General features: G+C 44.0%; 1 protein-coding gene and 1 long non-coding RNA gene across 2 annotated transcripts in view; one reads left to right on the top strand and one right to left on the bottom strand.

Moving 5' to 3' along the window:
• The window catches only part of SFXN5 (sideroflexin 5), a 296,507-nt gene that overhangs the window by 213,045 nt on the left and 56,786 nt on the right, over positions 1–26,676 (top strand). The window lies entirely within an intron of this gene.
• LOC130314364 (uncharacterized) overlaps positions 8,408–26,676 on the bottom strand; it is a 114,152-nt gene continuing 95,883 nt past the window's right edge. The window contains exons 3-4 of the long non-coding RNA XR_008862116.1: positions 19,885–20,047; positions 8,408–8,584 (exon numbers count right to left, since the gene is read on the bottom strand). This is a non-coding gene — a long non-coding RNA (uncharacterized LOC130314364). The remainder of the gene's footprint in view (positions 8,585–19,884; positions 20,048–26,676) is intronic.

Genomic DNA, 26,676 nt, shown 5'->3' on the forward strand with positions numbered 1-26,676 from the left:
TACTATAATACTGCCCCCTATATACAAGAATATAACTACTATAATACTGCTCCTACACACAATAATATAACTACTATAATACTGCTCCTATATACAAGAATATAACTACTATAATACTGCTCCTATATACAAGAATATAACTACTATAATACTGCCTCCTATATACAAGAATATAACTACTATAATACTGCCTCCTATATACAAGAATGTAACTACTATAATACTGCTCCTATATACAAGAATATAACTACTATAATACTGCCTCCTATATACAAGAATATAACTACTATAATACTGCCTCCTATATACAAGAATATAACTACTATAATACTGCTCCTATATACAAGAATATAACTACTATAATACTGCTCCTATATAAAATAATATAACTACTATAATACTGCTCCTATATGCAAGAATATAACTACCATAATACTGCCCCCTATATACAAGAATTTAACTACTATAATACTGCTCCTATATACAAGAATATAACTACTATAATACTGCCTCCTATATACAAGAATATAACTACTATAATACTGCTCCTATATACAAGAATATAACTACTACAATACTGCTCCTACATACAAGAATATAACTACTATAATACTGCTCCTATGTACAAGAATATAACTACTATAATGCTGTCCCTATATACAAGAATATAACTACTATAATACTGCCCCTATATACAATAATATAACTACTATAATACTGCTCCTACACACAATAATATAACTACTATAATACTGCTCCTATATACAAGAATATAACTACTATAATACTGCCTCCTATATACAAGAATATAACTACTATAATACTGCCTCCTATATACAAGAATATAACTACTATAATACTGCTCCTATATAAAATAATATAACTACTATAATACTGCTCCTATATACAAGAATATAACTACCATAATACTGCCCCCTATATACAAGAATTTAACTACTATAATACTGCTCCTATATACAAGAATATAACTACTATAATACTGCCTCCTATATACAAGAATATAACTACTATAATACTGCTCCTATATACAAGAATATAACTACTACAATACTGCTCCTACATACAAGAATATAACTACTATAATACTGCTCCTATGTACAAGAATATAACTACTATAATGCTGCCCCTATATACAAGAATATAACTACTATAATACTGCCCCTATATACAATAATATAACTACTATAATACTGCTCCTACACACAATAATATAACTACTATAATACTGCTCCTATATACAAGAATATAACTACTATAATACTGCTCCTATATACAAGAATATAACTACTATAATACTGCTCCTATATACAAGAATATAACTACTATAATACTGCTCCTATATACAAGAATATAACTACTATAATACTGCTCCTATATACAAGAATATAACTACTATAATACTGCTCCTATATACAAGAATATAACTACTATAATTCTGCTCCTATATACAAGAATATAACTACTATAATACTGCTCCTATATACAAGAATATAACTACTATAATACTGCCTCCTATATACAAGAATATAACTACTATAATACTGCTCCTATATACAAGAATATAACTACTATAATACTGCTCCTATATACAAGAATATAACTACTATAATACTGCCCCTATATACAAGAATATAATTACTATAATACTGCTCCTATATACAAGAATATAACTACTATAAATACTGCTCCTATATACAAGAATATAACTACTATAATACTGCCTCCTATACACAAGAATATAACTACTATAATACTGCTCCTATATACAAGAGTATAACTACTATAATACTGCTCCTATATACAAGAATATAACTACTATAATACTGCCCCTATATACAAGAATATAACTACTATAATACTTCTCCTATATACAAGAATATAACTACTATAATACTGCCTCCTATACACAAGAATATAACTACTATAATACTGCTCCTATATACAAGAATATAACTACTATAATACTGCTCCTATATACAAGAATATAACTACTATAATACTGCCCCTATATACAAGAATATAACTACTATAATACTGCTCCTATATACAAGAATATAACTACTATAATACTGCTCCCTATATACATGAATATAACTACTACAATACTGCTCCTATATACAAGAATATAGCTACTATAATACTGCTCCCTATATACAAGAATATAACTACTATAATACTGCTCCTATATACAAGAATATAACTACTATAATACTGCTCCTATATACAAGAATATAACTACTATAATACTGCCTCCTATTTACAAGAATATAACTACTATAATACTGCCCCTATATACAAGAATATAACTACTATAATACTGCCTCCTATATACAAGAATATAACTACTATAATACTGCTCCTATATAAAAGAATATAACTACTATAATACTGCTCCTATATACAAGAATATAACTACTATAATACTGCCTCCTATATACAAGAATATAACTACTATAATACTGCTCCTATATACATGAATATAACTACTATAATACTACCTTCTATGTACAAGAATATAACTACTATAATACTGCTCCCTATATACAAGAATATCACTACTATAATACTGCTCCTATATACAAGAATATAACTGCTATAATACTGCTCCTATATACAAGAATATAACTACTATAATACTGCTCCTATATACATGAATATAACTACTATAATACTACCTTCTATGTACAAGAATATAACTACTATAATACTGCTCCCTATATACAAGAATATCACTACTATAATACTGCTCCTATATACAAGAATATAACTGCTAGTCCCGTAAACCCAGAGTGCAGCATAAAATCCAGTGATCATGTTTTTTGTAGGTCAGTTGCGGTATAGATTCTTCACAATAGATGGGATAATCCAGTGATCTTAGTGACTTTCTAATGATCCTGGTCATCGGGGCTCGAATAACCAATGCCAGAATTTCACTGTCAATCTTGGTTTGTAACAGTGGAGAGAGTATCCCTGAGCAACTTTGGCGAAAGGGGACATTGTACCTTGCAGGTGCCTTTTGGCCCAGAGGCAAAGGGTTTGGTTTCGTAGAGTGTCCACTGGCACCAAAGTCCATAAGCTATTTTTAAAGGAGAAGTCGGTTCACCGACATTAACGATAGCATGAGGTGGCTGTATGGCTATTCGTTTAGGAAGCCTTAGGGGGGGTGCTCACATACATAACAGGCACAGTTCATGTAGAAAATAAATTACAACAAGAAATTCGGAAAATGATGGAGCACTCACCACGGTCAAGTTGCTTCAAAAGATGTATTTATTCCAAACTGAACGTCACAGGATACGATGGGTAGCGGGGTATACAGGTGCGGACATGAGGTGGGGGTAAACGAACAGACGCTAGGTTAGTGCTTCCTCAGGCTCCAGACTGGCGTCGCTACATAGAAGACGTCTTTTATGCGGCAGGTAGACGTCACTCGTGATGGACATACACAGGTGAGTAAAAAAGTAATTATGACGATAATAATTCACAAAGTGACTAGTGCTATACATAAAACCTACTAAAAACAAATTTTAATTCAGCCTTCTATATGAAGACTCCTAATTCATTCTTATCATTAAAGCCTAGGGGGTCCCATAGCGTTAAGGCGAATTATCCATTTGGCTTCTGCCTGCATTAAAGTGGTACTCCGGTGAAAAACTTTTTTTCTTTTAAATCAACTGGTGGCAGAAAGTTAAACATATTTGTAAATTACTTCTATTAAAAAAATCTTAATCCTTCCAGTACTTATTAGCTGCTGAATGCTACAGAGGAAATTCCTTTCTTTTTGGAACACTGATGACATCACGAGCACAGTGCTCTCTGCTGACATCTCTGTCAATTTTGGCAACCGTACATAGCAGATGTATGCTAAGGGCAGCATGGTGGCTCAGTGGTTAGCACTGCTGCCTTGCAGTGCTGGGGACTTGGGTTCAAATCCCACTAAGGACAACAATAAATAAAGCAGCATTATTATTATTATTATAATAACGTCAGCAGAGAGAACTGTGCTCGTGATGTCATCAGAGAGCATTCCAAAAAGAAAAGAATTTCCTCTGTAGTATTCAGCAGCTAATAAGTACAGGAAGGATTAAGATTTTTTTAATAGAAGTAATTTACAAATATGTTTAACTTTCTGCCACCAGTTGATTTAAAAGAAAAAAGGTTTTCACCGGAGTACCCCTTTAACGCTATGTGTCTATCGCCGCCTCGATCGGGTCTATCCACCCGTTCGATGCCGGCAAATTTTATACAGTAGGTATCGCCTTCATGTACATGTTTGATATGGTGTATCAGTTTTTGTACTCCTGTACCTGTTTGGATTGAACGGAGATGCTCCTTAACTCGGACAATCATCTGTCTACTCCGGTGCTAAGACATCTTATCCCCTATCCAAAGGATAGGGGATAAGATGCCTGATCGCGGGGGTCCCACTGCTGGGGACCCCCGTGATCTCCCACGCCACACCCCGTTAGAATGAGTCCCCGGAGCATGTTCGCTCCGGGTCTGATTACTGGCAATCATGGGGACGGATTATAGTGACGGCTCCGCCCCCGTGTGCCGTCACGCTCCGCCCCCTCAATGCAAGCCTATGGGAGGGGGCGTGACAGCTGTCACGCCCCCTCCCATAGGCTTGCATTGAGGGGGCGGAGCGTGACGTCACACGGGGGCTGAGCCCATCTCGACTAGGCTCCGTCCTCGTGGTCGAGATGGACTCAGCCTGAGGACCTCCAGCGGTTCCCGGAAGCCGCTAAAGGTGGGTGCTGCATGGTAGATCCTGGGGGTCCCCAGCAGCGGGGATAAGATGTCTTAGCGCCAGAGTACTCCTTTAACCAATTACTTTTAGATTTATGTCTGTTTTTTTGGTACTGTTAATGAAATTGCGAAGGGTTTTATTCCTCCGAAATGTAACAATTGGTGTTTGTGAAATAAATATTTTGAAGGTCTTCATCCTGTTCTACGATAAACCAATTACGTTTTATGGTGTTTCTGATAATGTCATTCATAGGTGAATTATTGAAAGAAAATGCGAATCTTTCAGCTTGTTTATTAAAATTCCTTTTCTTTTTATTATCATTTTGTAAGAGTTCTTCTCTTGTTTTAAAGGGGACCTCTCATCAAATAAACGTTTGATATATTTTAGATCAATGAATGTTGAATAACTTTCCAATAGCATGTTAATGAAAAATATGCTTCTTTCTGTTGTATTTTTCCCGATCAGTCCTGTCAGCAAGCATTTCTGACTCATGCTGGAGTCCTAAACACTCAGAGCTGCCAGCCTGCTTTGTTCACAGCCAGACAGGCTGTGAACAAAGCAGGCTGGCAGCTCTGAGTGTTCTCCTTTGTGAACAAAGCAGACTGGCAGCTCGTAGTGTTTAGGACTCCAGCATGAGTCTGAAATGCTTGCTGCCAGGACTGGTAGGGAGACCCCTAGTGGTCATTTCTTCAAAGTGGAAAATTAAATAGAAAGAAGCATATTTTTTAATAACATGCAATTGTAAAGTTATTCTGCATACATTATTCTATAGTATATCAAACGTTTTTTTGATGAGAGGTACCCTTTAAGTCCTATTTTTCGGAAAGCATTATCAATTATTGCTGCAGGTTAACCCCGTTCTAAGAACCAGGTAGACCGTTCTTTTAGTTGTTTTAAGAAAGTTTCTCTGTCATTATTAATTATTTTTGATTTGGACAAACTACCCGTAGGGGATGTTCTTTTTAACATGAATTGGGGGCGACGTAGTGACGTCAGTCTGGAGCCAGAGGAAGCGCTAACCTAGCGTGAAGGGTTTGGTTTGTTGGGGGCCTCTCTCCTTACGATGGACCGCATCCTTGTGCACGTTTTTTTTTTGTGTGAACACTTGCGCTTTTTATTTGCACTTGGGTGAATTGAGAGCACGTATCTCGGCTCTTAAAAAAAAAAAAAGAATATGCGGAGAATCATGTGAACGAGGAAAAACATCCAGCAAACAGGGATTCTGTGGATAGAAACAACTCGTTGGTGAAAGGATTTAAAGGGGTACTCCGGTGAAAACCTTTTTTCTTTTAAATCAACTGGTGGCAGAAAGTTAAACATATTTGTTAATTACTTCTATTAAAAAATCTTAATCCTTCCTGTACTTATTAGCTGCTGAATACTACAGAGGAAATTCTTTTTTTTTTTTTTTTGGAATGCTCTCTGATGACATCACGAGCACAGTTCTCTCTGCTGACGTTATTATAATAACAATAACGCTTTATTTATTGTTGTCCTTAGTGGGATTTGAACCCAAGTCCCCAGCACTGCAAGGCAGCAGTGCTAACCACTGAGCCACCATGCTGCCCTTAGCATGCATCTGCTATGCATGGTTGCTAAAATGGACAGAGATGTCAGCAGAGAGCACTGTGCTCGTGATGTCATCAGTGTTCCAAAAAGAAAGGAATTTCCTCTGTAGCATTCAGCAGCTAATAAGTACTGGAAGGATTAAGATTTTTTAATAGAAGTAATTTACAAATATGTTTAACTTTCTGCCACCAGTTGATTTTAAAAAAAAAAGGTTTTCACCGGAGTACCCCTTTAAAGGAGGATGTCAGGAACTGTTCTAGTTTCAGGACCCTTATATCTAAGTGAAACGGAAAGATAAGACCACCGTAGGTAAAAGAGCAAAAACCGTGTCACTGAGCAGTGAAAAAGCATCACCTGGTCAGGTGGATCCAGATTTCTGATGTTGATAGGAGGGTCAGAATTTGGCACAGGCAGCGTGAGTAGAGGAAGTTTATTGAGAAGTTCAGGCTGGAGGAGGTGGCATAATGGGGTGAAGATCGTTTTCTTGGTGGACCCTGGGGTCTCTGATGGATGTTTGGACATTAGAACTTAGCGTATCTACATATTGTGGCTGACCAAGTTCATCCATTCATGGCAGCTTTATCCTCTGTACCTGACATTGCACCATTCACAAGGGTTGGAGAGCAATGATTTGGTTCCATTTCCTTCCTTGGCCTTCACAGTCCCCAGATCTTAAAGGGGTACTCCGCTGCTCAGCGTTTGGAACAAACTGTTCCAACGCTGGAGCCGGCGCTGGTGCCGAGAGCTCGTGACGTTATAGCCCCGCCCCTCATGACATCACGCCCGCCCCCTCAATGCAAGTCTATGGGAGGGAGCGTGACGCTGTCACGCCCCCTCCCATAGACTTGCATTGAGGGGGCAGGGCATGGCATCATAAGGGGGCGGGGCTATGATGTCACGGGCTCCCGGCTCCAACGTCCGGAACAGTTTGTTCCAAACGCTGGGCAGCGGAGTACCCATTTAATCCTATAGAGCATCTTTTGGAGGAGGTGGAACAGGCTGTTCAGAGCATGTCAACATCTCCATCTAATGTGTATGAACTGCGAGGAGCCATCCTGTCCTCATGGACTGATTCCTGTAGAACTTCATTACGTATGCTACAATGTTCTAAAACCTAAAAGAGGTCCATTGCACTACCGGTAGACTATAATAAAGGGGACTCGGTGGAAATCTTTTACCTGAAGAGAAGAAGCGTAACGTTTTCCCTTCCCCCGATTTATATGATCAATGCGATTTGACTAGGCGTTACCACAACCCTTGCCGTTGGCACAGTCTTCCCTTAACTTAGCTCAGGGGTCATCTGCATCCTAGGTTGTTGTGATATCAGGTAACATCGTCACTTGCCATGTGACCGTCCCACCATAATATGACAATCGTACAGTCAAACCATTATAACCAAACCAAATACATTATATCCATCACGTCCAACAAGAACCGTGGTTCGAATACTAAAGGTTCAAGAGCACAAAATAATTTTACCATTGTGGTCCCATCCATAATTTCCTAGAACCAAGTCGTTGTATCATAGTTTGAAGGGGTATTCCGCTGCTAGACAACCTATCCCCCTATCCAAGAGACATCAGCTCCCCACCCTCCACCCCGCGATCTCCCAAAGCACCCGACCTTCTAAACAAATGCCGGGTTCCTGGAGCAGTGGTCGTGACATCATGACCACGCCCGCTCTTATAGACATGAAGTCGGCCGACACGTTACCATCACGGCCTCGGGTTCTGAGCGTTCTGAACAAAAATGTTCAAAACGCTGGAGTACCGGAGGACCCCTTTAACCTGTTATTTGGGGGGCATCATTCCTTAAAACTATTTTAACAATACAAATGTCAAAAAAACTAATTTCCGACAGTGTAGCGTTTTTTTTTTTTACCTCCCCGAAAAATGGGCCCATTGGGATATATGTGGATCATCACCCTCTGACTGTATCTACCCCGCACACTCACCTTCCGTCACAGATCTCATCTCTACATATCTTCAATTACTTAGGCAATTTGCAACCGAAAACACATTTATTTTAATTATGCAAAATCATTTACAAATGGATTTGGCCTTTAAACAGCTTTCAATTGAAATTCCAGCCTGTTTTGAGAACTATTCACGGAGGACGTGTTAACCATTGCCTGGTCTTCTGTTAATGGATACGGTTATCGTAGGCGATCGTAGCCGGCTGACTCTTTCCTTGACTTGGTCATTTATGACCCGCACCGTCTGGTCTTCCTTACTGGAGGCTTTACTGTGCATATTTAAAAAAAAAAAAAAAAACAAGAACAAAAACATCAAAACATCTCAGTTTGTTTTCTCTCCATTGACAGAGGTTGCAGAATAATTAACTGAATGGTTACATTGTAGCGGAGTCATAATGTTCCACATAGACATCAGTAAGCAAGTGACACCTGCTCTTGCCCCGTGGGCCGTCCAAACGTTGCCACGTTTCTCCCACCCTGTTACTGTTCCCTTAGAGCTGTCTTTTTCCCTTTAACGTTGGTGTCATCTACCCAACAACATCATGTGAATTCACTTTGTCTCATCGAGCTCGCCAAGAATTCTGTGGCCAAGAGCCCTGAGCTCCCTCAAATGTGCCGAGAATGCCAAGTGCCCAGATGCAATTAGAGCTTTCTTTTTTTTTTTCTGTATTTTTTTTTTGTGCTATCTATGTCGTACAAATGTACTCTTCCCTCATTGCGTTCAGTCTGTGTTGGCTCTATTACCGCAGTCTGAGGTCATATGGCCATCACTGATTTTATGATTAGCGAAATGATTAATAACAACATTTGAGAATTAATGAGACTGCTGCACCGAGGAGGAGCAAAGCAAGATCCAAGAACAAAACAAGTCTTATTCCCTCTGCTTTCTTTCATTTATTTTTTCCAAATATTCGCCCTCGTGTGATTGAAATTTTTTGCCATCACATGGTTCCACTGTCTTGGCCCTTTTTAGAGGTCAATGGCTTGAGGTCACCACGAGGAGACAAGGCTCAGTCTAAGTGCTTGATCATGCCACCATCCCAACCTTAGCTTTTCTCAACCCTGTTTCTTCTCATCCTTTGTTGGAGAGTCATGGAGAAGATGTTGGGCGGTAAGAAGATGGGTAAAGAAGGGCCCCCATGGGTGTCGTAGCAAGGGTTACCTCTAGGATAAGTCTTTGAGTGGAAGTTTGCCCTCACATGGTTCCACTGTCTTGGCCCTTTTTAGAGGTCAATGGCATGAGGTCACCACGTGGAGACAAGGCTCAGTCTAAGTGCTTGATCATGCCACCATCCCAACCTTAGCTTTTCTCAACCCTGTTTCTTCTCATCCTTTGTTGGAGAGTCATGGAGAAGATGTTGGGCGGTAAGAAGATGGGTAAAGAAGGGCCCCCATGGGTGTCGTAGCAAGGGTTACCTCTAGGATAAGTCTTTGAGTGGAAGTTTGCCCTCACATGGTTCCACTTTATTGGCCCTTTTTAGAGGTCAATGGCATGAGGTCACCACGTGGAGACAAGGCTCAGTCTAAGTGCTTGATCATGCCACCATCCCAACCTTAGCTTTTCTCAACCCTGTTTCTTCTCATCCTTTGTTGGAGAGTCATGGAGAAGATGTTGGGCGGTAAGAAGATGGGTAAAGAATGGCCCCCATGGGTGTCATAGCAAGGGTTACCTCTAGGATAAGTCTTTGAGTGGAAGTTTGCCCTCACATGGTTCCACTGTCTTTGCCCTTTTTAGAGGTCAATGGCATGAGGTCACCACGAGGAGACAAGGCTCAGTCTAAGTGCTTGATCATGCCACCACCCACACCTTAGCTTTTCTCAACCCTGTTTCTTCTCATCCTTTGTTGGAGAGTCATGGAGAAGATGTTGGGCGGTAAGAAGATGGGTAAAGAAGGGCCCCCATGGGTGTCGTAGCAAGGGTTACCTCTAGGATAAGTCTTTGAGTGGAAGTTTGCCCTCACATGGTTCCACTGTCTTGGCCCTTTTTAGAGGTCAATGGCATGAGGTCACCACGTGGAGACAAGGCTCAGTCTAAGTGCTTGATCATGCCACCATCCCAGCCTTAGCTTTTCTCAACCCTGTTTCTTCTCATCCTTTGTTGGAGAGTCATGGAGAAGATGTTGGGCGGTAAGAAGATGGGTAAAGAAGGGCCCCCATGGGTGTCGTAGCAAGGGTTACCTCTAGGATAAGTCTTTGAGTGGAAGTTTGCCCTCACATGGTTCCACTGTCTTGGCCCTTTTTAGAGGTCAATGGCATGAGGTCACCACGTGGAGACAAGGCTCAGTCTAAGTGCTTGATCATGCCACCATCCCAACCTTAGCTTTTCTCAACCCTGTTTCTTCTCATTTTTTGTTGGAGAGTCATGGAGAAGATGTTGGGCGGTAAGAAGATGGGTAAAGAATGGCCCCCATGGGTGTCATAGCAAGGGTTACCTCTAGGATAAGTCTTTGAGTGGAAGTTTGCCCTCACATGGTTCCACTGTCTTTGCCCTTTTTAGAGGTCAATGGCATGAGGTCACCACGAGGAGACAAGGCTCAGTCTAAGTGCTTGATCATGCCACCACCCACACCTTAGCTTTTCTCAACCCTGTTTCTTCTCATCCTTTGTTGGAGAGTCATGGAGAAGATGTTGGGCGGTAAGAAGATGGGTAAAGAATGGCCCCCACGGGTGTCGTAGCAAGGGTTACCTCTAGGATAAGTCTTTGAGTGGAAGTTTGCCCTCACATGGTTCCACTGTCTTTGCCCTTTTTAGAGGTCAATGGCATGAGGTCACCACGAGGAGACAAGGCTCAGTCTAAGTGCTTGATCATGCCACCACCCACACCTTAGCTTTTCTCAACCCTGTTTCTTCTCATCCCTTGTTGGAGAGTCATGGAGAAGATGTTGGGCGGTAAGAAGACGGGTAAAGAATGGCCCCCATGGGTGTCGTAGCAAGGGTTACCTCTAGGATAAGTCTTTGAGTGGAAGTCAGCCATCACATGGTTCCACTGTCTTGGCCCTTTTTAGTGGTCAATGGCATGAGGTCACCACGTGGAGACAAGGCTCAGTCTAAGTGCTTGATCATGCCACCACCCCAACCTTAGCTTTTCTCAACCCTATTCCTTCTCAACCCTTGTTGGAGAGTCATGGAGTAGATATTGGGTGGTAAGAAGACGGGTAAAGAATGGCCCCCATGGTTGTCGTAGCAAGAGTTACCTCTAGGATAAGTCTTTGAGTGGAAGTCAGGCAGATGCCTTCTGAAACAGAAATTTTACAACAAATTGTTTCTTTGGTAAAATCCAGAGATAAAGGCTTAGTCCTAGTTGATCTGACACCCAAGATGTCCTGGTTTTCATTTAAAGGGGTACTCCAGTGGAAAACATTTTTTTTTTTAATCAACTGGTGCCAGAAAGTTAAACAGATTTGTAAATTACTTCTATTAAAAAAATATTAATCCTCCCAGTACTTATCAGCTGTTGTTATGATCCACAGGAAGTTATTTTCCTTTCTGCCTGACCACAGTGCTCTCTGCTGATACCTCTGTCCATTTTAGGAACTGTCCAGAGCAGGAGAGACTTGCTATGGGGATTTGCTCCTACTCTGGACAGTTCCTAAAAGGGACAGAGGTGTCAGCAGAGAGCACTGTGGTCAGGCAGAAAGGAAATTCAAAAAAGTTAAGAACTTCCTGTGGATCATAACTGGAAGGATTAAGAATTTTTAATAGAAGTAATTTACAAATCTGTTTAACTTTCTGGCGCCAGTTGATTTAAAAAAAAATGTTTTAGAGTTCGTAAAATGTCCCAAATCTGGATTCTTCCAGCTGTTCCATCAGCCCAAGTCTCGACTTCGGCAGAACATTTCTGTGAACCAGTTTGCAAAAGTGTGGGGTCTACGAAATCCTAACCCCAAGTGGGGTACTCCGCTGCTCAGCATTTGGAACAAACTGTTCCGAACGCTGGAGCCAGCGCCAGGAGCTCGTAATGTCATAGCCCCACCCCTTCATGATGTCATGCCCCGCCCCCTCAATGCAAGTCTATGGGAGGGGGCGTGACGGCTGTCACGCCCCCTCCCGTAGACTTGCATTGAGGGGGTGGGGCTATGACGTCATGAGCTCCCGGTGCCGGCTCCAGCGTTTGTTCCAAACGCTGAGCAGCGGAGTACCCCTTTAAACATTAGCAAGTATGACATTTCTGCATTGTTATTGTTCTTGGATCCATTCTTTTTTTAAGAATTGACCTCCTTGGATGGATCCTTGTAGGACTATATAACCTCATGACTTCTTCCATGTAGTGGAATTTAAAAAAAGTACGTGAAAACCAGTGTTAGATCGTACAGTTGGGGTCTTACATGACTGTGGTCATGGGGCTTCTACTATTATGCCACCCATTGAATTCTGATACAAGGAAAGTTTATACCCTATAAGGTGGCCATACTGTTGGCCAACCTCTCCTGACCTTCCCATATACACAAACATTGACTGCCTTACGTTCATGTGTCTTCTATGGAGTTGGGAAGGGGTAAGCGGAAGCCAAACAGTTCTGATGGGGGCTTATCCATGCCAACTGCTGGGCAGTCCATCTAGTCTAATAGTACCGATAAGCTGTGAGGGAGCGTAGGGTACTATACATAATCATGTGACTGGTGCCTCATATTAGCCTTATCTTTGTGCATTTAAAATATTAAAGGGAACCTGCCATCACTTTCATGCTGCCCGAATTATGAGCCATCTGGGCGTTCTATGTTGGCCTTTCCCAGCGGCGTTAATTGATGGACACTACGTTCGGCTATAGGAAAAATGGCTATCATTCGAAGCCGGTTGGGCAGGAAGAAGTCACCAAGGGCTTCTCCCTATAATCATTAACCCCCTCATGGATGGTAGTAGCTAGAGATGAGCGCGAACTTACAGTAAATTCGATTAGTCACGAACTTCTCGGCTCGGCAGTTGATGACTTTTCCTGCGTAAATTAGTTCAGCTTTCCGGTGCTCCGGTGGGCTGGAAAAGGTGGATACAGTCCTAGGAAAGAGTCTCCTAGGAATGTATCCACCTTTTCCAGCCCACGGGAGCACCTGAAAGCTGAACTAATTTATGCAGGAAAAGTCATCAACTGCCGAGCCGAGAAGTTTGTGACGAATCGAATTTACTGTACGTTCGCTCATCTCTAGTAGTAGAGTGAGTAGGAGCTCATCAGTATTTTGTACCCATGTGACCTCCCTCATATTGTGGCTGCATCCTGCTGAATGCTGGTATTCTAGCCTGTCTTTGTATCGCAAATTAAAGGGGTACTCCAGTGGAAAACTTTTTTTTTTTTTTTTAAATCAACTGGTGCCAGAAAGTTAAACAGATTTGTAAATTACTTCTATTAAAAAGATCTTATTCCTTCCAGTACTTATTAGCTGCTGAATACTACAGAGGAAATTCTTTTCTTTTTGGAACACAGAGCTCTCTGCTGACATCATGACCACAGTGCTCTCTGCTGACATCTCTGTCCATTTTAGGAACTGTCCAGAGCAGCGTATGTTTTCTATGGGGATTTTCTCCTACTCTGGACAGTTCTTAAAATGGACAGAGATGTCAGCAGAGAGCACTGTGCTCGTGATGTCATCAGAGAGCTCTGTGTTTCAAAAAGAAAATAATTTCCTCTGTAGTATTCAGCAGCTAATAAGTACTGGAAGGATTAAGATTTTTTAATAGAAGTAATTCACAAATCTGTTTAACTTTCTGGCACCAGTTTAAAAAAAAAAAAAAAGTTTGCCACCGGAGAACCCCTTTAATAGGTGGCACAATGCTGGAAGCCCCATATCAACAAGTGACCACTGTCATGTTTGGCGCCAGATAGCTGATGCATTAACCAGTGTGACCATTTCTAAAAATATGTTGTAGCTTTGACACCATTTTGAGTCCTTTTCTTTACCAGAGCTGCCTCGAAATTGGGAGAGGGTGTCATCACTGAACCTTCAACCGGTAGATGAGTTCAAGAACAATGTGATCCTTCAGGTGCCACCCCACTATCCTATTTAGTTAGCTCTTGTGACATTATTGGCGCAGGTTCGCTCTAGGAGTTAAAGGGGTTCTCCACCATAAGGTGATTTTAGTACGTACCTGGCAGACAGTAATGGACATGTTTAGGAAGGATCTGCGCTTGTCTTGGGGCTAAATGGCTATGTTGTGATATTACCATAACACTGTGGCTAGCTTTTCGTGAACTGGTATTTCCTGTTTGACTTTTCTACTTTTGCCTTCAAATCCCACAATACCATTTTCCTCCCTCCAACACATCAGCCACCCCACCCATTGAAACATAAATGAGCTGCATCCATTCAAAAGACCTGTGGTTTTCAATCAGGGTGCCTACAGCTGTTGCATTAGTTGCAGATTGATCTCTCTCCCACCAAGCGATCCCTCCACCCATTGAAGCAGACAGGCTCCCTGTTATCAGCTGACTAGTGATGTCAGGTCTCGGACGCACTGCAAGCTGGGAAAAATCTGAGACAACAGTCATTTTGTATGGTGTTAAAAATAAATATTGGGGGGAAAATCACAGAAGAATTGTGAGAAAACCGTCACACACAGGTACAGACACTATATTATGAACTACACTAACTGTACAGCCCCTGTAGCATAGTCAAATAAAAAAAAATCCTGGAATACCCCTTTAAGAGATCTTGGTTGCCCTCTAAGGACGGCCATGTCTACTGGTCCACCAATCTACTCACCTTTCATATACCGTATTTTTCGCCGTATAAGACGCACCTTTTCTTCCCCAAAACTGGGGGGGGGGTGGAAAGTCGGTGCATCTTGTACAGCGAATACACCCCTATCGCGGCGGTCCCTGCGACCATCAACGGCCGGGACCTGCGGCTAATACAGGGCATCACCGATCGCGGTGATGCCCTGTATTAACCCTTCAGACGCGGCGATCAAAGCTGACCGCCGCGTCTGAAGGGAAAGTGACACTAACCCGGCTGTTCAGCGATTTCACCGCGGCGGTCCCGAACAGCCTGACTGAATAGCCGGGTTAGTGCTTACAGGACACCTGGAGGGACCTTACCTGCCTCCTCGGTGTCTTCTCCGTTCAGGGATCCCCTGTATGGCCGGCGCTCTCCTTCCTCGTCATCACGTCGTCGCGTACGTGCGTCGGCGTGCGTAACGACGTGATGGCGGCGACGGAGAGAGCGAGGATACCCGGCCGGCAGCAGAGACGTTCCGGAGCAACGGGGACACGGCGACAGCGATGGAGCGACATCCAGGGCAGCGGTGACGGGTCCGGAGCGGCGGTGACACGTGAGTATTACCTCCTATGCAGTGGTCTTCAATCTGCCGACCTCCAGATGTTGCAAAACTACAACTCCCAGCATGCCCGGACAGCCAACGGCTGTCCGGGCATGCTGGGAGTTATAGTTTTGCAACATCTGGAGTTCCGCAGGTTGAAGACCACTATTGGGTTCAAAATCTTTATTTTTTTACATTTTGCACCTATAAATTGGGTGCGTCTTATACGCCGGTGCGTCCTATAGGGCGAAAAATACGGTAGATTCTGTTCATCCCTTGCTGGAGATCCACGGTTTTATTTCCAGATCTTCTCCTGCCCATGTATCGCTTGCAGGGCCAAGGCAAAAAACAGCAAAAGGTTAATGAGGCGAGGCGGATTATTTCGGGAGATGACAGAGAACCAGCGATTACTAATTAGATTCAGTTTAACAGGAGGAAAAAGTGAAATCTCCTCTTCACCAACTGTCAATAATTAGCCGAGCGGGTGAGGGGAAATGTGTCCACGGTGAAAAGGCTGACGCCGGGATAAGATGGCAGCGTAGAGCAGCACCCAGGCTGCCGGTGGGCCCCCGCTTTGTATTGGCTTGTGCCTGCTCAGTGGTTGAAGGTTTCCTGCACTGCCGGTGCTGTGACCCTACCTCATACCATCTATAGGTGGGGAGTATGTGATGGCTGCGTTCCATGCATACAGGGGCACGATAGTCTGTGAACATGGCGCAAATGGCCAACGTAGACCGAGAATCTGCATTCGCCGCATTCTTTCCACCGGCGCACTTGCTCTTTGCACAGTGTTTACCAGAGGGTGCGTTTAGAGGACATGGTGTCACCGGCGTCTCATCTGCAGCTTCCGAAGAGTCACACAAAATTGTCACCCCTGTCCACCTACCTGTGCAGTGTTTACTTTAAATTTGAAATGCGGCGCAAAACTTTTCCCTTCCCTTGTGCCCGGGCTCCCTGCTGTCCAGGCCCCTTACATGACAGTGCGCTCAGCCTATCACCGGCCGGGGCGGGACATTACTGCGGCCGGCGATACGCTGACTGCAGTGTGACGTTCCCAGCCTAGGAAGCAGGGTTCGATCGAACCCCAGGGGTTCGGTGAGTCAGTCCCGGGGGTTCGGCGGGGGGAGGTCGCAACAGGACAGGCAAACCGAGCGGAACGTCATCTTTGGTGCTCCGACCATCCGGTCCCGAGACCTACTGCTATAGCCGGAGCGGTGGTCGGAGCACTGAAGTGGGGCAGTACACAGGCATACACTGTATATGGCTGGAGGCTGTATGTCTGTGGGGGAACACTGCCTACGGCTGTCCGGGCATGCTGGGAGTTGTAGTTTTGCAACATCTGGAGGTCCACAGGTTGAAGACCACTGGCCTACATAATGTGGGGGAACTCTGTCTGCCTAATGTTGGGGAACACTGCCTGCCTAATGTAGGAGAACACTGCCTGCCTAATGTGGGAGAACACTGCCTGCCTAATGTGGGGGAACACTGCCTGCCTAATGTGGGAGAACACTGCCTGCCTAATGTGGGGGAACTCTGTCTGCCTAATGTGGGGGAACACTGCCTGCCTAATGTGGGGGAACACTGCCTGCCTAATGTGGGAGAACACTGCCTGCCTAATGTGGGGGAACACTGCCTGCCTAATGGGGGGGGGAAACACTGCCTGCCTAATGTGAGGGAACACTGCCAGCCTAATGTGGGGGAACACTGCCTGCCTAATGTGGGAGAACACTGCCTGCCTAATGTGGGGGAACACTGCCTGCCTAATGTGGGGGAAACACTGCCTGTCTAATGTGGGGGAACACTGCCTGCCTAATGTGGGGGGAACACTGCCTGCCTAATGTGGGAGAACACTGCCTGCCTAATGTGGGGGAACACTGCCTGCCTAATGTGGGGGAACACTGCCTGCCTAATGTGGGGGAACACTGCCTGCCTAATGTGGGGGAACACTGCCATTGTTGCGAAAATGACATGAGAGTGACACTTGCCAAGGTAAAGCCGCACATTTCTGAACTGGTCTTTGAAAGACAACAGCAGAAGTCACAATGATTTGCAGTAAATATTCATTATGTTTTTGTGTGAAAATCCTGTTTTCATGGTTTTGTTCTTTCTTCTTAATGGTTTTGTTCATTTTGTGCACCTATGTATAAATATATACTTAAATATATACCTCCTATGTTTTGAATTTTGAAAAAAATCATATTTTATTTTTCCAATTAAGAAGGGGTTCGGTGAATGCGCATATGAAACTGCTGGGGTTCAGTACCTCCAACAAGGTTAAGAACCACTGCTCCAGAGCATACAGCAGCTGATAAGTCCTGGAAGGTTTAAGATTTGTATATAGAAGTAATTTACAAATCTGTTTAACTTTCTGGGCTCCAATTAATTTGAAATTTTTTTTTCCCCTCTGGAGTACCCCTTTAAATGCTAAATAACTAATTACCCTGCAATCTTACAATCTTACTTATCTATTTTCTGCATTTACAATTGCACAACTTTTACACAACTTTTGTCAGTACCACCCTGGGTGGATACAGCCTAAAAGGGGGTTTAAAGGGGTACTCCACTGGCCAGCGTTTGGAAGTAAATGTTTCGAATTTTGTTTTCACTCTGTCGGGGTCGGCCTTGCCCCTCATGACATCTTGGCCACACACCCTCAATGCAAGTCTATGGGAGGGGGCGTGACGGCCGTCACGCCCCCTCCCATGGACTTGCATTGAGGGGGCGTGGGTTTTGTAACATGTTGTCACTGGTTGGAGTCATTGGTGCTCTAGTGGTTTCTAAAGTTGATCCGGGGGCTTCCTCACTATCTCCAGTTTCCAAAGCCTCCTTCTCATAATCACTTTCCATAAAAGGGGCAAATAATCTCCCCAATTTAGCTTATTCTCCCACCCCCCGGGCCCTCTCTCTGGAACGTGAAACATCGTAATGTCGCACGTTACAGATAGCTGGACTTTATTACAAGACGGATCTCTCATACAAAATTCTGGCACCAAAAATTGCGTAAAATACGCACCCCGTGTCAGGGTTTTTACATTCAAAGTCATGTGATTTTTTATTTATGTGACTTAAAGGGGCACTGTCAGATACAAAAACGTTTGATATGTTGTAAAGCATGTAGAACCAATAGGTTTTGCAATTGCTTTCATTAGAACATTTTCAGTATTTCATACCGAAAAAGCCAATCAAACTACCACCCCCTCTGCCTGCATGGACACATACTAGTCCTGCTGTGTCCATGAGTCATCACCTATGTCATGGACACGCTTCCTTGATTGACAGGGAAAATCCTCCCACTGTCAGATTGTGTCCGGTTACTGTCAGTGAGGACAAGCTGGGAGTTGTAGTTTTGCTAATGCTAGGGAAGATGTGAGCAGACAGTATACTGAGGGAGGGGGCGGAGACTGGCACAGTGAGGCCACGCCCCCTGCCTTTGAGAGGAATTCAGACTAGTGAGCTAAATTAAAAGTGTAATAAAAAAATAAATAAAGGTGCTAGACACATAAAAATTATATGTACATGGTCAGGATTAGGTACTGAGTGATATATTTAAAAAAAAAAATTTTTTGTTGGATCTGACGGGTACACTTTAAGTATTTCCATTGAAGAATTGTTCCCAACTCGTCCCTGAAAGTGCTTAGCCAAGCAATGCATTCATGTGTCTGGGGGGACTCGGAGTGATTACATTTGGCCACCAGCTATGTGACGTATGTCTGACCTCTCTCAATGATGACTCTTGTCAGTCCTGAGGCTCCGATACCTCATTAGCTCCATCTCGGCCTCACGTGTCTTTTCTTGTCAGGTAGAGCGAGTCGCGGTTGTGTTACGGAGGGATAAACGGCGTCATTAACCTCTGCACTATAATCCTCTTATCTGTTCAGGATAATTCTACAAAACTCTTTAAGTTTAATTGATGCTAAAGGGAAAAGGAAATAGAACGTGACGCCAGGTGTAGCAGAGAAGAAGCGGACGCCAGCTGCACCCACGCACTGTGCCCCATTCCTCCGCTGCCCCATATCCCGTCCATACAAGTGACACCTTCTAACAAGTAATATATCTCAGACTGTGGACAAAAGAACAATTCTCAAGTACCGGAAAAATGCTCCTGTCTTATCAAGTGCCTTTTAAGTGCCGCTTTCAAGTCCCCACGAATGGTTAAGGGCAAGGTGTTTAGCCGGGGCTGTCAGATGTCATCAGCCCTTCTCCCTTTGATTCCTAATGGCTTCCAGCTATGGCGATCAGTGGTAACGGAGGCTAGGTGTGAAGAATGTGTCAGTGTCCCCCTCACACCTGCAGAGAGGGGCAGGAAGAATACTTTACATACCTCAACTTTTAAACATGAAACCAGATCGTGCTCCGCACATGAGGGGGGGGCTTATCCGGGACCGTGGATCAGGCGACTGCAGATCGAAGGCCAATCTTCACGGTGGGGACCAGGGTGGATTGTCCAGTTTCCCGTGCTCTGGTCTGGTTTGGTTTACAAATTCCTGAAAAAATATTAAGGGAGATAAATCATTTGGGCTAAAAATGTGCGCAATTTTTCTGGCGGAATGTCCGTGTCTAATTTTAGAACTTGCGTACGTAACTTAAAGGAAAACTGTCAGCTTTCTCCCCCCGCACTAACCAGTGGTACTGTCTGGTAGTGTGGGGAACGCTGATCAGTTTGATGCTTACCGTGCCCGGATCCGGACGCCGTTTTACCATAACCTTCTATTTTCGGTATATGCTAATGAGTTGCTAACTGGCACTCTGACATCAGTGCCGCCTGCCGCAGCGCCGCCCAGCTCATGTGCCCGGATCCGGACGCCGTTCTACCATAATCTTCTATTTTCGGTATATGCTAATGAGTTGCTAACTGGCACTCTGACATCAGTGGCGCCTGCCGCAGCGCCGCCCAGCTCATGTGCCCGGATCCGGATGCCGTTCTACCATAACCTTCTATTTTCGGTATATGCTAATGAGTTGCTAACTGGCACTCTGACATCAGTGCCGCCTGCCGCAGCGCCGCCCAGCTCATGTGCCCGGATCCGGACGCCGTTCTACCATAATCTTCTATTTTCGGTATATGCTAATGAGTTGCTAACTGGCACTCTGACATCAGTGCCGCCTGCTGCAGCGCCGCCCAGCTCATGTGCCCGGATCCGGACGCCGTTCTACCATAACCTTCTATTTTCGGTATATGCTAATGAGTTGCTAACTGGCACTCTGACATCAGTGCCGCCTGCCGCAGCGCTGCCCAGCTCATCAATATTCCTCCCTCTTCATTACAGAGCAGGGAGAAGAGGGAGAGGCTGAGGGAGGGAAGCAATATTGAGCTGGGTGGCGCTGCGGAAGGCGGCACTGACGTCAGAGTGATTGTTAGCCTGGCCGGTGCCAGTTAGCAACTCATTAGCATATACCAAAAATAGAAGAATAAGGCAGAACGGCGCGGCGGATCTGGGCACGGCAAGAATCAAACTGATCAGCGTCCCCCGCACTACCAGCCATTACCGCTGGTTAGTGCGGGGGGGGAAGCTGACAGTTTTCCTTTAAAGGGTACCTGTCTAAACTAAACTCTTAATATATTGTTCCTTATGTAATTATAAGACACTTTTCTATTTACTTGCTGTTCAAATTCTCAACCTTTATATGTTTTTAATGTGACTGAAAAAACGGCCACTAGGTGGCTCTGTTCTGTTCCCTGTGCAAGTCAAACAGTTAATTTGGTCTCCTCCCGGCCTGGCAGGAGACCAAACTCAGGAAGTGGGTGCAGGGCACGGCAAGACAAAGCTCTCGCAGGCTTTAGTGTCGTTGCGTCGGCTGGGAAACGCCCATTTTTTCCTGCCGGGAGCTCACACAATGGGGGAGATTTATCAAACTGTGTCAGAGAAAAAGTGGAGTGATCTCCCCACAGGAACCAATCACAGCTCACCTAACAAGTTCTGGTAAAGTGAAAGCTGAGCTGTGATTGGCTGCTGAGGGGAAATCACTCCACTTTTTCTCTCACACAGTTTGATAAATCTCCCCCAATGTCAGCAAGGGGAAAGGTATCATACTGAGCTTGTTAAAGCTCAGAAAACATTTTTAAGGGCAGGAGGGGTGTTAGGAGCAGTTAGGGGATATAATCTGAGTTAGTTTACAAAATATAGTTTCATGACAGGTTCTCTTTAATAAATGGTGTGAATGATGCGCAACAGGTGGGTGGGGGAGACATGGAACAATGAACTTCCTACATCTTCCGCCACCTAGGGAGGGGAGTGTACTAGCAACATTTTTTGCGCAAAAAAATAAATAAATAAATTTAAATAAATTAACTAAAGTAAATGACAAAGCGAGTACAAAGTTTAAGTTTTAAAGTTTAAAATCTTGTGTTCCAAATTCTGGGACCCTCCACAATCTCCAAAACAAGGCCCCCGACTTTCCCAGCAGATGTACTGGTCGCCTGCTCAGACCCTCACTGCCAAGAGGAGTATGTCCCAAAAGGTGGGGGGGGGGGCTGGAGTGCTCAGTTGGGAGAGTCGGGGCTCCTTTCTGGAGATGGCGGGGGGATCCAGTCGACAGCCAGTTCCGCCACAGCAGTGTTTCGGTTCAGTAACTGGCTGAGCCGGCCGAGATGCGTATGTCTCGAAAGGCGGGGGCCGGAGCAGCCAGTAGGGAAGGTCGGGCCCCGTTCTGCACATTGCTGGGGGAGGGGTTTGGATGGTAGGACCCAGATGTTAAAGGGTTACTCCGCTGCTCAACGTTTGGAACAAACTGTTCCGAACGCTGGAGCCGGTGCCGGGAGCTTGTGACGTCATAGCCCCGCCCCTCATGACATCACCCCCCGCCCCCTCAATGCAAGTCTATGGGAGGGGGCGTGACATTTCTGTTGGAAATTGTGACTAGAAGATTCAGCATTGTGTATGGGTTCGCGTTAAACTCATTCACTTGCATGCTAAAGGGGTACTCCGCCGAATAATATCTTATCCCCATCCAAAGGATAGGGGGATAAGATGTCTGATCGCGGGAGTTCCGCCACTGAAGACCCCCCCGCGATCTCCGGGCCGGCAGCGGCGGCATCTGGAACATGAAAGCTTGGAGTTTCCACGTTCGTTACGCCAGGCCCCCTCCATTCATGTCTCTGGGAGGGGGCGTGACGGCTACTAAAGATGTTTTTCCGGTGGAGTACCCCTTTAAGCTTCATGCAGCGGAATTTCTGACCTAAATTCCTTAGCGGAACTCCGCTAGGAAATGCTGTAGTTGGAATCCAGCCTAAAGGGGAAGCGTTCGGAAGTGAATGTTCCGAACGCTGTTCACGCGCTGTGGGGGTCGGTCACGCCCCTTGTGACGTCATGGCCACGCCCCCTCAATGTAAGTCTATGGGAGGGGGCGTGACGGACGTCACGCCCCCTCCCATTGACTTGCATTGAGGGGGCATGACCATGACATCACAAGGGGTGTGACCGACCACCGCGGTTCGAAAACAGCGTTCGGAACATTCACTTGACTGCGAGTTTTCCTTTCTTCACTGTCTCGGATCAGGTTGGACGGGTTATTCTGCAATACAGGTTTCCGCATCAGGTTTTTGATAAAAAAAAAAACTGATTCCTCAAAACCGGTCTAAACTGTATCAAAACGTGTGTACAAATTTTAAACCGTATACGGTTTAAAATTTGTACACACGTTTTGATACAGTTTAGACGGGTTTTGAGGAATCAGTTTTTTTTTGTAAATGATGTCGGTTTGAAAAATGATGTCCGGTTGCATCCGTTTTTTTAAGAAAAAAAAATATATACGTTTTTAACTTTTCACTCCATTATGAATAAAGTTTCACTTGTTTCATTGACATTCCAAGAAAAAAACTGTGCAAAGTCAAAAACCGTATGGTGCAAACCGGATGGAACCGTACGCACACACGGTTCTGTACGGTTCCCATTGACTCCCATGTTTAAAAAAAAAACGTATACGTTTTGATACAGTTTTTCACCTGGACCAAAAACCGTGGTAGACTACAGTTTTGGGTACGGGTAAAAAACTGATAAAACCGTACAGGACGCAAAACGGACACAACCTGATGCATCTTTTGGCATACGGTTTTCAATACGGTTCCGTGCGGTTTTCAAATTGAAAACGTAAACGGGAACTGTAGTGTAAAAACGTGGTGTGAACCCAACCTTAGTGGAATCTAAGCCTTGACGAATTGCTGTGGTCCAATGAGCTTCTTCATGGGGTTGACCATTCATTGTACCTGTTAGGCCCACTCTGCTTGTACCATGAAATGGAGAATATCAGGTTTAAAGGGGGCTCCTTACTTAAAGGGGGCTCCTTACTTCAGCTTTCTGATGGCTCCATAACAGGGTTCCTTTATAATAGTTCAGATTGAAGACCCTGTTATCCCACCCAAGAGACTTCCAGCCCCTCTGGAGCCTCCAGATTACAATGCCATATAAAATACCCTTTGGGAATACAGTGATCCCTCAACTTACAATGGCCTCAACTTACAATAGTTTCAACATACAATGATCTTTTCTGGACCATTGTAACTTGAAACCAGACTCAACATACAATGCTACAGACAGCCCAGATCTGTGAAACGTGTCAATGGCTGGAAGAACCGACCAATCAGAATGGGTATTCACTGGTAAAACACCTGTATTCCTGAAGCGTATACACTGACTGGTGTCTGGTAGCGCCCCTTACAATACAGGGAGGTATTACATGTTCTGTACTCTTTACCTGTATTACTGAAGTGTATGCACTGACTGGTGTCTGGTAGCGCCCCCTACAGTACAGGGAGGTATTACATGTTCTGTACTCTTTACCTGTATTACTGAAGTGTATGCACTGACTGGTGTCTGGTAGCGCCCCTTACAGTACAGGGAGGTATTACATGTTCTGTATTCTTTACCTATATTACTGAAGTGTATGCACTGACTGGTGTCTGGTAGCGCCCCTTACAGTACAGGGAGGTATTACATGTTCTGTACTCTTTACCTGTATTACTGAAGTGTATGCACTGACTGGTGTCTGGTAGCGCCCCCTACAGTACAGGGAGGTATTACATGTTCTGTACTCTTTACCTGTATTACTGAAGCGTATACACTGACTGGTGTCTGGTAGTGCCCCCTACAGTACAGAGAGGTATTACATGTTCTGTTCTCTTTACCTGTATTACTGAAGTGCATGCACTGACTGGTGTCTGGTAGCGCCCCCTACAGTACAGGGAGGTATTACATGTTCTGTACTCTTTACCTGTATTACTGAAGTGTATGCACTGACTGGTGTCTGGTAGCACCCCCTACAGTACAGGGAAGTATTACATGTTCTGTACTCTTTACCTGTATTACTGAAGTGTATGCACTGACTGGTGTCTGGCAGCACCCCCTAGAGTACAGGGAGGTATTACATGTTCTGTACTCTTTACCTCTATTACTGAAGTGTATGCACTGACTGGTGTCTGGTAGCGCCCCCTACAGTACAGGGAGGTATTACATGTTCTGTACTCTTTACCTGTATTACTGAAGCGTATACACTGACTGGTGTCTGGTAGTGCCCCCTACAGTACAGAGAGGTATTACATGTTCTGTACTCTTTACCTGTATTACTGAAGTGTATGCACTGACTGGTGTCTGGCAGCACCCCCTAGAGTACAGGGAGGTATTACATGTTCTGTACTCTTTACCTGTATTATTGAAGTGTATGCACTGACTGGTGTCTGGTAGCACCCCCTACAGTACAGGGAGGTATTACATGTTCTGTACTCTTTACCTCTATTACTGAAGTGTATGCACTGACTGGTGTCTGGTAGCGCCCCCTACAGTACAGGGAGGTATTACATGTTCTGTACTCTTTACCTGTGCACAGAGTTAGCTGAGGGTGGTTCCAGGTGAGGGCGGCTCCATGTTACTTTTTTAGGACACTGTGTACTGTATAGGACCCTGAAGAAGCTCCTGTCCTCTACATAGACAGTGATTACAGCTCCCAGCAGATCTTTCTTACTTTTATATGTAAGGACTTGTTTTATCTGTATTAGTTATCTACTTATTTTTGTTTAAAGGGGTACTCCACTGGAAAACATTTTTTTTAAATCAATCAGGTGCAGGAGCTCGTGATGTCATAGCCCCGCCCCCTCATGAAGTAAAGGGGTACTCCGGTGGAAAATACCAGAAAGTTAAACAGATTTGTAAGTCACTTCTATTAAAAAAAAAAATCTTAATCCTTCCAGTACTTATCAACTACTGTTATGATCCACAGGAAGTTCTTTACTTTTTTTTTTCTTTCCTTTCTGTCTGACCACAGTGCTCTCTGCTGACACCTCTGTCCATTTTAGGAACTGTCCAGAGTCGGAGCAAATCCCCATAGAAAACTTCTCCTACTTTGGACAGTTCCTGAAACAGACAGAGGTGTCAGCAGAGAGCACTGTGGTCAGGAAGAAAGGAAATTAAAAAAGAAAATAATTTAATAGCTGATAAGTACTGGAAGGATTGAGATTTTTTTATTAGAAGTAATTTACAAATCCATTTAACTTTCTGGCACCAGTTGATTAAAAAAAAAATGTTTTTCATTGGCTTCAGAACCAATTACCAGGTTTCCATAGAGTTATGGTCCCAACATACAATGGTTTCAACATACAATGGTCCCAATGTACAATGGTCCCAACATACAATGGTTTCAACATACAATGGTCCCAGCATACAATGGTCCCAACATACAATGGTCTCAACATAAAATAGTCCCAACATACAATGGTCCCAACATACAATGGTCCCAACATACAATGGTCTCAACATACAATGGTCCCAATATACAATGGTCCCAACATACAATGGTTTCAACATACAATGGTCCAAACATTCAATCGTTTCTACATAAAATGGTCCCAACATACAATCGTTTCAACATACTATGGTCCCAACATACAATGGTTTCAACATACAATGTTCCCAACATACAATTGTTTCAACATACAATGGTCCCAACATGCAATGGTCCCAACATGCAATGGTTCCAACATACAATGGTTTCAACATGCAATGGTCCCAACATACAATGGTCCCAACATACAATGGTTTCAACATACAATGGTCTCAACATTCAATCGTTTCTACATAAAATGGTCCCAACATACAATCGTTTCAACATACAATGGTCCCAACAT

The sequence above is a fragment of the Hyla sarda genome, chromosome 1 (genome assembly GCF_029499605.1).
Source record: "Hyla sarda isolate aHylSar1 chromosome 1, aHylSar1.hap1, whole genome shotgun sequence".
Lineage (NCBI taxonomy): Eukaryota > Metazoa > Chordata > Amphibia > Anura > Hylidae > Hyla > Hyla sarda.